This window comes from Vespula vulgaris, chromosome 8, assembly GCF_905475345.1.
Source record: "Vespula vulgaris chromosome 8, iyVesVulg1.1, whole genome shotgun sequence".
In the NCBI taxonomy this organism is placed as follows: domain Eukaryota; kingdom Metazoa; phylum Arthropoda; class Insecta; order Hymenoptera; family Vespidae; genus Vespula; species Vespula vulgaris.
This window is the reverse complement of record NC_066593.1, coordinates 6,626,741-6,640,685: the sequence shown is the minus strand read 5'-3', so window position 1 is coordinate 6,640,685 and position 13,945 is coordinate 6,626,741.

The following is a 13,945-nucleotide window of genomic DNA, read 5'->3' as shown; positions in this document are numbered from 1 at the left end:
GCCACGGACTTCGCGGTGAATTAATTTTCTTCCGTCGATCGATCCCGATGATTGATCCTCGATCGTTCGCGCGAACTCGAAACTTTTCGTCCCTTTCGACGATGCCAAGTAGTAGGTATACCTACGCGTACTTACAGTCTACCTCTTATCGTCTCGTTCGTCTTCCTTCGAGAAAAAGGAAATTAGAAAGAAAGAGAGAGATAGAAAGAGAGAGAAAGAGAAAGAGATACATAGAGAGAGAAAGAGAGATACATAGGGATAGGTAGAGATAGATAGACAGATAGAGAGAAAGAGAGAGAGAGAGAGAGAGAGAGAGAGAGAGAGCAATCTCGTTTGCGGTGGCAAAGAACGCGTGTCACGTCGCGTTAGACGCAGAGCGGCCATGTAATAGCTCGCTCCTGCGATTACAGTCGGCGTCTTCTTTCCTTAGGCTGAGTTTACGTTCGACGTTTATCGTCGGTTTCGCGGCTTCCGATAGCGACAGGATCGGTAGGTATACCCTATGAAAGAGATAGATCTTGATGGCTCGCTCGATATTGATGTGAATATAATTTGCTCGTATCGTACTTTGCGATTGATCGCCTTTACTTATTTATAATTTATAAATTTTATGAAGTGTTGACATTACAATAAGGAATTATAAAAATTTATAACGATTTACTACCTGTATTTTTCGCATTATGAATTATAATGGAAAGGAAATGAAAGTTTTTGGATGAAATTTTTGAACGAAATTTCTTCGATTCTAGATATTTGGAAAATTCAATTAAATATATCTGATTAGATAAAAAAAAAGAAGCATATGAAAGAGAAATATTTCGTTATATTTCGAGCAATACTCACGATATTCGAGTTATAGAATGATCGAACTAAGGACGATCGTTTCAAGATAGAAACTTCGATTTGGCCGGTTCGTTAAACTTTCATGGGGGTGGCGATCGAACTCCGAAGAGGAAGAAGCAAAAGCGATGGTTTTCCTAGCGAAGATGAAGAATGATCGGTCGTATATCGCGTTCAGTAAAGGATATTTCGAAACATGCCCCATGCTTGCAATCTGTTTTCAGATCGTGCAGTTTATTTCCGTGGAATACCGCTACACGTGAGCATCCTCATTATCAGCCTCGATTCATCATTTTATAACGCAATGAAGACGAGCTAGTCATTGTCCAAAGTCACGTCTAATTGCAACCGGTAAACCGTTGCTTTCAATATTGATAAGTTGTCAGATGTTAGAGAGAAATAGAGAAAGAAAAACAGAGAGAGAGAGAGAGAAAGAGACATATTCAGGTGCTTCCTATGTTTCATCGCACGATTCAAATTCTACACTAGGTGCGTTCATTAAGGAACTAATCGACTATGGAAGAGACATTTACCGATGCATCTTATAGACGCCAACGACTTATTTATTACGCTCACGTGCTATCCTTTAAAGCCAACGAACCAGTAAAATCCGATCGTAAGTTTCACTGCTTTCGTAATTTCATTTGCAATGTGGTGTATTTGACAATTTTCTTCTCTCTTTCTCTCCCTTTACTTTTCTTTTCTTGCTAATTCTTTAACTTTATATTTTAGTTTAGTCGCAATTAATTTATCGCAATTTATAGTAAAATCCGCGTACAAAAATTTATCTTTAATCTAAATATTCAAGTTTCCAAGTTTAAGCTTTTCCTTATATTTTTCTCTTTGTCCGTTTACACAAACAATATTTTTCATATTTATTGACGTTTCGAAGATCGATTGAAACGATTATGAGATTGATTAATTTCTCAGAGAAACACCAACTATACTTAACTCTATCGTCCGTTGATCTTGGATCGTGCAAAAATCTAGATCGATCGTCGTTGCTCTTTGCGGGAAAAGCTGTTCTCTTTATTTCCCGTGCGAAACTCCATCCTGCGTGATTTCTTCGACTCGTCGTCGTGCACTATCTACAAAACGGAATGTACGACCATTTCTCGATACTCAAAGAACGGCACACGACACTTCTGATGAGTAAACAACATCGACATTCCGCTCCATATTCGTAACGTTTCAAATGGCGATCTTAGTGTAATGACGAACGTGTCTTATTTCTTCTATCTCGTTTGATACGGATTTTTCAAGCTTTTCCTAGGATATCTTCTTTCAAACTCGCACTTGATTCCTTCTGAAAGATTTAAGAGAAAACGAGGATCAATTACGGAGGATCTTATTTATTGTTTTATTACACCTAATATTATATAATTTTATGTAATTGAATTAGGTAACGAGTGATTTTTTTTTTTAATTCATTCACTGAAAATATATATTTCTTTAAGAACATCCGTACCATTTGTTGTCACTTTCTTTAATAGTTCAATTAATGAAATTTTTTATTGCCAGGAATTCCATTATAAGAGAGAATTGAAGTAATGATGTTATTTCTGAAAGGAATTTAAATCATCTTCCACATATAATTTATTCTTTATTTATAATTAATAGTTTATCGTAATACTTCTGAATGTTATAAATTATTATTGCACTTGATTTAAATATATTAGCATATGGTAGTAGATGATTAAGTAGAAATATCCCCTTTCTTCATCGATAACGTTCGTCTTTATAAAACACGTTTTAATAAACGCTGAACGATAAGAAATCAACGATGAAAAGCATTAATTATTGGTATAACATGATAATTGACGGTTTTATTGCCATGATAAAAATTAATTGCCTCAAGAATAACTAATTATAACGTAGGAGATCTTTGTTTATGGTGGACGTGGATGCATTTTCCTTTTCTTTTCTTTTTTTTTTCACGTTTATCTTGTTCCATTTTAATTTCATTCTTACGTTCAGCAACTGCACTTTCTTGCTTTCCTGCTTTAAAACATTAATCGATTCTGTTATATGACCATGTACGGTATTTTTTTAACGCATTGAGAACTTTAGAAGTATAATCAATTTATACCCGGTTACTTTATTTTTATTGTGGACTTTCTAAACATACGTTATTGTTTTTTATTTTATCTTCATTGTTAGTTTCCGCAAAGAAGCTTTGAGTTTAGGAAGCGTTTAATTTAATTTGTCATTAAAATTTAGAGTGGAACCAATTAAGATATTTTTTTCCACGTGGCGAGCTTTATCATTTGGGATTCTATTAAGTCTTTTGTAATCGTGCAATTAACTTCAATATGTACATGCTACGGTAGTTTTATTTAGGTTAATATCTCTAGTTCTCGCAATATATAATTAAATCCTATAAAGAATAGAAAGGTAGGCGGACTTTTATGCGACGAAATGTCTAGTATTTTCATGAAAATTAAAGGAGTTAAAATTAGTTGTATAATATTTCTGATATTAGTGTTTACGAGTTATTTTTATCACGTTGCTTTCTAACATTTACATATGATATAGCATGATCTTTATCTTTATTTTCATTTATCTTCTTTCATCGGCATAAGTTATGAACGATCGTGATGTCGATAATAATAATGAAGAAATAAACATTAATAAAATTCTGAAACGTACTACTAAAGGAATTACTTCCATTCTCGCTAACGTTATCCTTTATAAGGGACAAATATACGAAAATTGTTCGATATGGATAATAATATGAGAAAAGGCCTATTAGATTAATGGATTTTGTGTAAAAAGATTGTAATCGGCCAGCAAAAACAATAATACATTATAATCCATTCTTTTTTTAATTTTTTTTTCTTTTCTTTTTTTAAACGAGAAGCAAGGAAAACCGAATGGAATGATATAACTAAGATAAAAATTACGATGAAGGAATCTAGGAATCTTCCTGGTGTTAGCTGCCATCCGAGATGCGAGCTGTGAGAAGAATACGTCGCAACATACTGTGAAATACCTTCTACTTCCGGCTCGTCAAACAATTACGAATCCAAATTAACGTGTGAACGGGATCCCTTAATTTTCTACGAAGTTTCTCAAACGTCTCGAACATCCCCAACGGTGAAAGATTCTACCCGATGGCCTCTCAGATAAAAATTCCGTTTAATGAATTCTTTCTTTCACGACAATTTGATCGTTTCATAAAAAAAAAGAAAGAAAAAGAAAAAGAAAAGAAAATCGACGAACCGGTTTGATAAAATTGTACTTTATAAATATTAACTGTAAAATCATGACTTAATCAGTGATCAAGGCCAATAATTATCGAATTCCAGTGTAATATTGAAATACCGAGAAGGTTTCCATTAATTTCTTCCGCCCGTAATTTCACTCTCTTTGGAAGTTAATTACTATTAGAGTATGTATGTCATTTTATCTTATAACAACGTCAAAAGTTATAAGATTATATATGTTATTTTAAACATTTCGTTTCAAGAGATCTGCATTAATGGTGTCAGTTATTTTTTTCCATTTCTTTTTTCTCTTTCTTCATATGTATCACAGTCACTTCTGAAATAAATTTTAAATTAAACGTCGAGTTAATCCGACAAGCGAGTCGTTTCTATTTTTATTAAATCATCGTACGTAAGAAGGTCTGAACGTACACCCACGCGAAAATAAAATAAAATAAAATAAAATAAAATAAAATAAAATAAAACGTCTCGACGGACCGTTGTTGGCATTTCTCGCGAGAACAGAAAATGCGTGTATGGCATTGGAGTACCTTGGCACGCTTATACGCGTGCACAAACGCGAAGACGAGAGGTGGAAAGGTTCTAGACGTGGAAGGAACAGGCTATAGAATAGAAAAGAAGAAGAAGAAGAAAAGAGAGAGAGAGAGAGAAAGAGAGAAAGAAAAAGAGATGGTAGACGAGAAGACACACGTTATAAATATTGATCGAAGCCGGTTGCCCTTCTTGAATTATCTCGGGCATCGAGCTACACTGATCGCGTTTGTTAATCACGTTTCGTCGTCCCCTCTTCGTCCCTTTCCATAGTTCTACTGGTACCAGCTATCTAGCAACTATGTAGCTAGCGGCCGTTTGCCGCCCCGTTGCCTTCTTGTACGTGCCATGGTGAGCGTGAAGGTGGGAATGCATTATCATTACGTCACGCGAGCTTCTAAGCTACCGCCTTCAAAGAAAATTAAAGGATACGATAGATCGTATTTCGCTAATTTTCGTCCTTCGTACCGTGAATATCTTTAATCTCTTTTATAGGAAATATTATTAAAAAAGAAAAACGGAAAAGAAAAAGAAGAAGAAGAAAGAACATTCTCCATTTATTCCTCTCGAACACGTATGCATTATTTAACAATTTATGATTTTCGAAAGTATGCTAACATTGTTGAGAACGAATTAATCCTATATCGTGATATGTTGTATCGTATATGTGATTGTTCGAGGAGTTTGGAAACGTTTATGCACTTGGATGGATACGCGTTCATCGTCAGGCAACGTGCAAACTGTTCAAGTCGCGATACTATGGCGCCCGAAACGGGACAAGATTTTGTGATTCAAACAGATAGAGAATACCGTATCGTGATGGTTAGATATTCTCTGGTAGCTCTTCGTCAGCAATTTATTTCTCAACAACATAGGTATGTTCTATGCACTTCCCTCGTCTTTTTCTATCTATTTATATTTTTCTTTGTCATTTATCAAAGGAATTCTTCGTGATAACGTTTTTGAAAACAATTATCTTTCCACATATTTTCATAGCTTATCGTTCAACAAAATCCTCAAGTACTCAAATAATTTCTTTTCTTCGTTTTATTCTGGACTCCCTTTCGACGTAAACGTGTTAATCCTGTTTACATGATACTAGATATAATTTCTCAGGAAGGAAGTTATAAATGAACACAAGTAACGTCTATCTACAAACATATCGTCTTACACGTGTTCGCTCGCGTGTGCACAGTTTTTATTCGTTTAAAAACGTAATTTTTGTTTGAGAACTGGATAAAAGACGGATAAATTAGCTGAAGTACCATTAACATAATGACATAATAATCCGCGAATCTTTAACTTAATGGAAATGAGCAGAATTGTTCCTAAAATTTCTTCGAAGTTTCTTCTGAATTTTCATAAATCTTTTTTTAATCTTGAAGAAAATTTAGAAAATCGTGTAACGATGAAAACAATGTCAATTTCATTTCGATCAAAATCTATATGTCAAATAAATAAATTCGATTCTATCGTTTCTATTCATAAAATAAATTTTCACAAAATGGCTGAAGAAACTGAACGTTTTAGATAAAATATGTCAGTAACATCGATCGTAGGAATGTAATAATTATTCGTTTATAGCGAAATTGATTTTTTCAAATTTGACTCGTTAATTGGGTTAGAAAGAAAGTACCGTCAGTTTGTGTGGATTCTCATGAAATGAAACCATTATCTTCCTTTCTCTCCCTCCCTTTTTCTCTCTCGTATGTATTATCTTCTTTACTTCACCAGCAGAGAAACAGCTCTTCTCGTTCTTCTCCCTTCTATCCACATCTTTCTCGGCATCGTTTCCTTTCCTACATAGTACAGAGTCGCTGTTACCTTCGATCAGATAAAATCGAAAGCATTCCAAACACGCGTCACGTCTGCCTCGTGCTTTTAATCTCTCGTTAATCAGCGAGTTACTCTCTGGGAAGCGGAGACGAGGAAGACGTACTCTAAGAACGCTTAACTGTAAAGCTTTCCCGCGTTTATTTATTAGCAATCACATTCGCTCGAGATAATAGAGTTTTCATTTTCGATAAATCTTCGTGCACAATAGTTAAACTTTTTATGTATGCAAGTCAAATTATAATAATATAATTTTGATCTTGATTCTGTTTCGTGCTCTAGAACCATGTCCTGGTCCATATCCTGCTTCATGTCCTGGTTATAATCTGCTTTCTGAATAGATCCGTTCATTGATTCTCTTGATCAACGATAAAAAAGTTTTACAAAGTACATTAAAGCTACGTTAAGAGAGTACCTTATTGTGGGATCATAGAAAGACTAGAAAGGCTAAATTTTATATCGAACTATTCGATCCAATAAGATTTTCGTATAATTAAACGTATACCGGCCTATCATTAATAAAAGCAGCTATCACCGGAACGTTCGTCGTCTTCGTTCAACTATTATCGTCGGAAGCAATTAATTTTTTCTCCTTTTTTAGCCATTCGATACGTTTCCTTTAGCAGGCTATTCGCAATATCATACAAGATACTAGGTCACTCAAATTCTATTTTTATTTAGCGGAAATGAAGGCTATCTGGATTCTACAGGAAAAGGAAAATTATGCAGAATCATCAGTTTGATCCTATGCTATAGTGATTGCGCTTGCTTGAAAACAATGAAGAAAGAAGAAAAAAAAAGATGAAGAATGAAGGGAGTGTGTCAAATAGTATACAAAAGATAAGGTTCTTTTGAACAAGGAAACAACAGAGAGACAGAAAGAGGGAGAGAGACAGACAGAAAGAGAAAACAAAAAGAAAAAGAAGAATTTTTTCATTAACATTCTAGGTCCGACTAACCAACAAGCGGTTCAAGTCGTTTCCAAGTCACGTTCTCATCGAATCCTTTTTTTGCGATTCTTTCCACCTTTAATAGACATTATTACGAACTTAACGAGAACATCAAATCCGTTTCTATCGATCGTTTGCTGTCTTAAGATACTTTCACTCTCCGCTTTTCGTCCGACTAACAATTATCACGTACGAGATCATCAAACGGCTTTTACACGATCTTTTTCTAATCCTTTCACGGGCGTTCGCGCACGCTTGGCTGGCCTGCCGAGCGCGTGCCCATGAAATTGACGAGTACTTGGAGAAAGTAACGACTTCTCGGTTGTTTGCTTTCGATACTTAACGGGAAATAATGATACACAGCGTGCGAAATCCATGCAATGCGTTGCTTCGAAATAGATTGGAAAGATTGAGAGGTTTTGATCGATTTTCTTTCGAGCAACTGACCGAAATGTTTGGCCACTCTTAAAATAAAACTGAAAAGAATTTCTATATAAGGAGAAAGTTCGATCTTCAAAGGAAACAAAAAGTTCGATGTCGATGCTTTTATAACGGAACTTCGTTCGGTTTATCCTTCGAACTTCGATATCAATTCGTACGATCGATTGAGTATAATTGAGTTATTACATTATAAACATATATCGTTAATTACAGTATCACGAAGAAAGACGTTTGTTCCTGACGTTAATTCATGCAATTTAGTTGAATTTCAATAAGTATGTCGGACATCGATCTCGCGTATTATTTGCGGATTCTAATCACGCGAACGGAGAAAGGGATTTCATTGCAAGCTAACGCGATGACTAAGCAAGAATGATTCAATCGTTGATCCATTAGAATCCAGGTGCACCGTGGAAAATTAATGGCATCCTTTCTTGAATTGGCAGCCTTGAAGTCGTAATACAGACCGGGAGACCGGTCTGGGGATGTGTCATTACCTACGGATTACTCGATTACCTAATAAAGGGTCTCGACGATGCGGAATCCTGGAAAGTTTCTTCGTGGTCCTTTCTTCTTTCGCTATTACCACGATAATTAAATCTTAAACGTCTTGTGCGGCTCCCTCGAAGAGATCAACTGCTTTTCTACCTGTTCATTAGTATGATTATCTTGAACATGAGGAAAGCTTCCGATTCATTCATACCAAGCATGATAAATTTGTCTCGAATTCATTAATGATTCATTACGAATGTCGAATTTTCGTTTTTTCTATTCGATGATTGAATTTACTAATTTATTAAAAAAAAAAAAGAAATATATAAGTTAACCGTATTCGTGAATTTTAGATGAATCATTTCAAATGAATCATACAAATGGTTAAGTCGCAAGACTTAATTATCCTTTAAGAGAGAACGTATTTAAGAATATATAATAAGAAGAAATTATTAAGTTTTCATCATTTCCCAGGAAACCTTCTCATCTCGCTATCAGGTTGGCGAACAAGTTCTCAGAGAGCTTAGCAGCAAGGAATTAATTTCTTTACGTGAATTTTACCATGGCGCCTCCGGCATATTGCAGTCTTACGTGATAAGCGATCGAGTTTCGTATTATGAGCGTCTAATTGTAAGCGCGTGATCATTCACTCGTTAACGTGCGATCACTCGCGACCGGTTTTATCATCATTGTTATTATTATTATTATTTATTTCTTCCTACATTTTTCTCCCATTTCCCTATTATCGGACAATTAAGCACTCATTAAGAAGGAGATACGTCTTCCTCGAGATTATCACAGGAACACTCTCTTTTCTAATGAGTTATTAGCGACCAAATAAATAATCGGTGAATCCTGCATAGTGATATTATCTTTAACATCGATACGATCTCTCATAGTAAACATTAGAACGTAAAACCATACGCAATCGTAACTCACAAAATGTGAAACTAATGGGACCATTATCATCAAGGGTAACAAGGATTCCCAATTTCGTTTATTTTCTTTTCATTGTCACGATAAATTAGTTACTTTCAAGATCGTTATCATGATAACTCGTTGGGAAGCTAAGAAATTGTACATTTACATGCTACCATATTGCACGCTCTTTCCAAGAAGTAACTTTGTTAAATCGAGCTAGAATTATCTTGATCTTTGAAGAGATGTACAAGGGTATTCTAGTCAGACAGTAAATGTATTCTCAAGATTCTAATTCAATGATATTTAGTATACTGCATGTAAAAATGAAAAGTATCAATAGTAATTTATTATAGTATATTATTTATCCGTAACATCGACACTTTTATTATTGTCATTGGTATATTAAGTAGGTAAGAAATTATTAAGCAAAAATCAAATTGTTACGTAGATATAGGTGTTATTTATTCGTAATTTGAATTTAAAGAAAAAGTTTCGAAATGAGATGAACGTTAAGAAATGTCGGTCGTATATAATTACTATTATCGGCGTGCAACCGCAATTCCTTTATTCGTGATTGACGAATCCAGAGCAGTCTTGGAACGTGCCGACAAGGCTTCTCTCGCGTGGCATACTCGCAAAAAAGAGTCGCACATGAATAAGATCGTTCGGCTCGCTTTCCATCGTGATCCACCCACCATATAACGAATGTAATGGATACGAGTCGGCAAGAAATGGGTATCCGCTTTCTTCGAGATAATGCGCCAAATTTTACTCCTTGCCAAAGTCTTTGCTTGTGCATGGCGCAACGTCGAAACAAAAACTGACCGTTATCCGACGAAAAATTGGCAATACCAGATCGATCGTGTTCGCCTTTTGCTTCCAACCGAGATAATTTATTCCATGGATGTTTCACAAGAAATATATTCGACATATTTTCTTATCGTTTTTACATTATAATTTAAGAAAGCGCACGTTTGATTTTTTGATCTTACTGGTGAGACTTTTTTTGTTTCTTTTTTATTAAGACTCTCTCCTCTATCTATTATGTTACTCACGTAGAAAGTGATAGATAGCATAATTACGGAGATTTTCAGAGAGAATATTCGTCGAGATAATTAATGAACTTTATTCGACGTTCATATTCGTCGGATTTTTGGACTTAATCGATAGAAGAGTTTCACAATCTCGGATCATTATTGAATGACGTTTCATCGTCGACGAAAAAGCAGATGAAACGGTAATCGAAACTTGAATGAGATTGGGACAAGGCGACGCGAAAAAAAAGTCTTAATCGGAAATCGAGGAGGAGAAACGAGAACCCGAATTGCTTCGTTAAATACGTATCTCGTTAAACGCTTGACGAATTACATTGGTTCTTCTTTGTTAGAAAACTTTCACGATTTCGATTCCTTTATTGATGCTTTCTTCCTTACGAATTAAAGCGATTCAAGAATTCCAAAAGTCAGGAACTTTGAAATTTATTAGTCTGTCTTCGTTAATTAGTTTTACTCTCCATTAAGATTTATAAATAATTTAAGTTAATTAATATATATATATAATATATTTTGAACTAATTCTATCCTTTAATAAATAATACTATATATACTGTAATCTATAAACTAAAAGGAATATTGTCTAGAAAGTAGTTAATCTTATTACAACGGAATTCTTCATTATAATTTTTATTATCCACTAGTACGTTTTTATTTCTGAAATAAATAATAATCGGGTTTTAAGACTTTTTACACGGTACGATGTTTTACAGCGTTATAATTTTAAAGAGAAAAAAAAAGCAAATTAGAGGCCGAGAGGATTCACCTTGTAATTAACTTCCCTACAAGACGAGATCGATTTGCACAAAAATCTACAAAAAGATTCTACTCGTCTTCTAAGGATATTAGCCGAAACGAACGAAATAAAAATATGCAGATCCATATAACTGTGCTTTGTGATTTGCCGTGAGGAAATAGAGAGAGAAAAAACAAGTAGAAAGAAAATGAATTCGATTCGCAGATGCAGAAGCGAATTTATTGTATAATAAATCGATTTTTGAAATTCAACATGACACTTTTTTCCCTATGTAAAATTATTTATTAATTAAAATTATATTATTTGAAACGAATAAAATAATTATTAACAGTAATTAAGAGTTCTGTAGTTTTTTAGATGATTCAAGTCCATTACATTAATTAAATATAAAGATACCAATAAATTAACACTGATGATAATAAAAAAGTAATAAACGTAAAAATAATACGAGCATTCGGGTGTATATTTTTTTACACGTACATATATTTACAAAGATTTAAAATTTTGTTAATTAAATAATTTTTTATCTTCTCTTTTTCTCTCGAATGATAAGATTCTAAAAGCGAGGATGAGACCGTCCGTCCTCGGATATACACTTAACGTGATAAATCCTGACGCAGTAATTAGAAATTTCACTTATTACACAAAACTACATTGTAGGTAAGACTCCGTCAGACGTACGGGTCAAATATCGATATACGTACTGATCCACTGACCTCGAAACTTTCCTTAGTAAAAACTTATCTTATTTCTTAAGAATCTTCCTCATCCTATCGCTCAAAGCATGTGTGATTTCAACAACAGGTATGGACAAAATGTGAACTACATAAAAATACAATAAGAAAATACTGTTCCCACTACACACCATTGGTGTATAAACTTATATAGATTATAATGATTCTCTTATATGTAATCTAACAATCGAAATACACATTATATCGAAAGTAAATATCGTGTACTTAGCATATAGATCTCACCACGCTGATAGATAAACTAGAGACGATAACTTTACTCTTTCATATTACTATCATTATTTAAAAATCAAAGTAAAATTTGAGTTCCAAGATGATAGTCATCTTAGCGAGAATTCTGGCCTCAATGCTAACTGCAGTTGGTTTAAGTCTGGCTAACAGATAACGAGATCGTCCAACACCGGTAGTTTCAGTAACCATTATTAAACGCGACCGGTCATGCTTTCGAGATTCTGCAATTTACCTCGGAATCCAAGATCGGATTCTACCGTACTTAAGAATACTCGTTTAAGTGTCCGGGACATAACCGCGAGAGTGTCCTACCTAAGTACGTTGGGGCCCAAGCTTGAACTTAATTGCGCCCGTGAACGCCCATGTGAGTGCCCACCCACAAATATTCTATCTAACCGAACGAGAAAAAGAATAGTTTCTTCTTGATACATTTAATGCGGAAAGATTTCAAAAACATTCTTATAATAATCAAGATCGATATAATATCGCAATTCCCTCGATGATTAATGGATGGAGAAAAAGAGGAAGAAGAAGAATAAAAAAAGAATCCTATCCTATCCAAAAGAATTTTATTCATTTTAAGGAAAAATGTGAGAACGAAGAAGTAATGTTTCCAAATTTACCTCTACACTCAGAACTATAAGAACATTGACAACATGACTAATTGTAAGAGCCGTTCTCAGAAAGTTTGAACATACTGATAAACTTTCGAAAATGGTTGCCCTTCTTGAGCCGCAGTTTGTGAGAGCCTCTTCGGTATATAGTCTTTTCTTTACTTTGTGTCTTAACCATTGGATTCAGGCATTATGTGGGAATAAGAAAAGAGTCTCTGCTTAAAAACGACCATCATTCAAAAAGTATAATAACAGAATGTAGTATATTACAATGGTTAACGGCAAAGAATTAGAACCGTTCTTGATTTTAAAATATGGAAGGAAACCGACAATTCTAACAGAACTGAACAGACGCAACTCAAAATTCTTTACATAAAAAATAACTACTACCTTTTCCAGAGAGATATATTTTTACCGAAAGATCGATTTTTGACTATGCAAAGTATCGATATCATTTCTAATACCACATTGTTATAATACGCCAAATTATAATAATACAACATTTTAAAAGATACATGGACATCTTTGCATATTTATTCTTAACTGCTTACAATATCATTCAGTTTTCATATTTTAATAATATTTACTTTTTGTAAATATTATATTTCTTTTAGTTTTCTCTTTCAAATATTATCTCATTTCGTTCAGTTTTCTCTTTCAAATATTTTCTTATTTCGTTAAGTTTTCTCTTTCAAATATTATCTCATTTCGTTCAGTTTTCTCTTTGAAACATTTTCGTTTTTCGTTGCATTATTCTCTTTCTTGATAATTAAAAAATTCATTTCATTTCCCGTTAGTTATCCCAGCTTGTAGATCATCAACGGACTTACATTAGAATCCACCGACCGTGCACATATATACAAGTACACTTATATTTATTCGGATGTTCCAACAGATAATAATTTTAATCGATAATTTATTATAAATTAATATTAATCTTTTGCATTTTTCATATTGAAGAATAAAATCAAATTGAAACAGAGAATGCAATATAATATTTTGATCTATAATATATTATCTTGCTATAATTTCATTTTACTTATTCATTCGTACTTTCCTATATAAATCATTTTATATAAAAATCGTTATATTATATCATATGAAATATTTAAAGAGCAAAATCGCGAGTAAGTTAAGTGCTAATTAATTTATATCAAATAAATCATTAATATAAAATTTATCATATCAATTTATATGGATTCGACTCTGCTTCGTTAAAAATAGAATCTAATCGATTTCATATGATTGCAAATTTCTTTGAATCATAATAAATAGTAAAATCATAGAAATCATACTAATCGGTT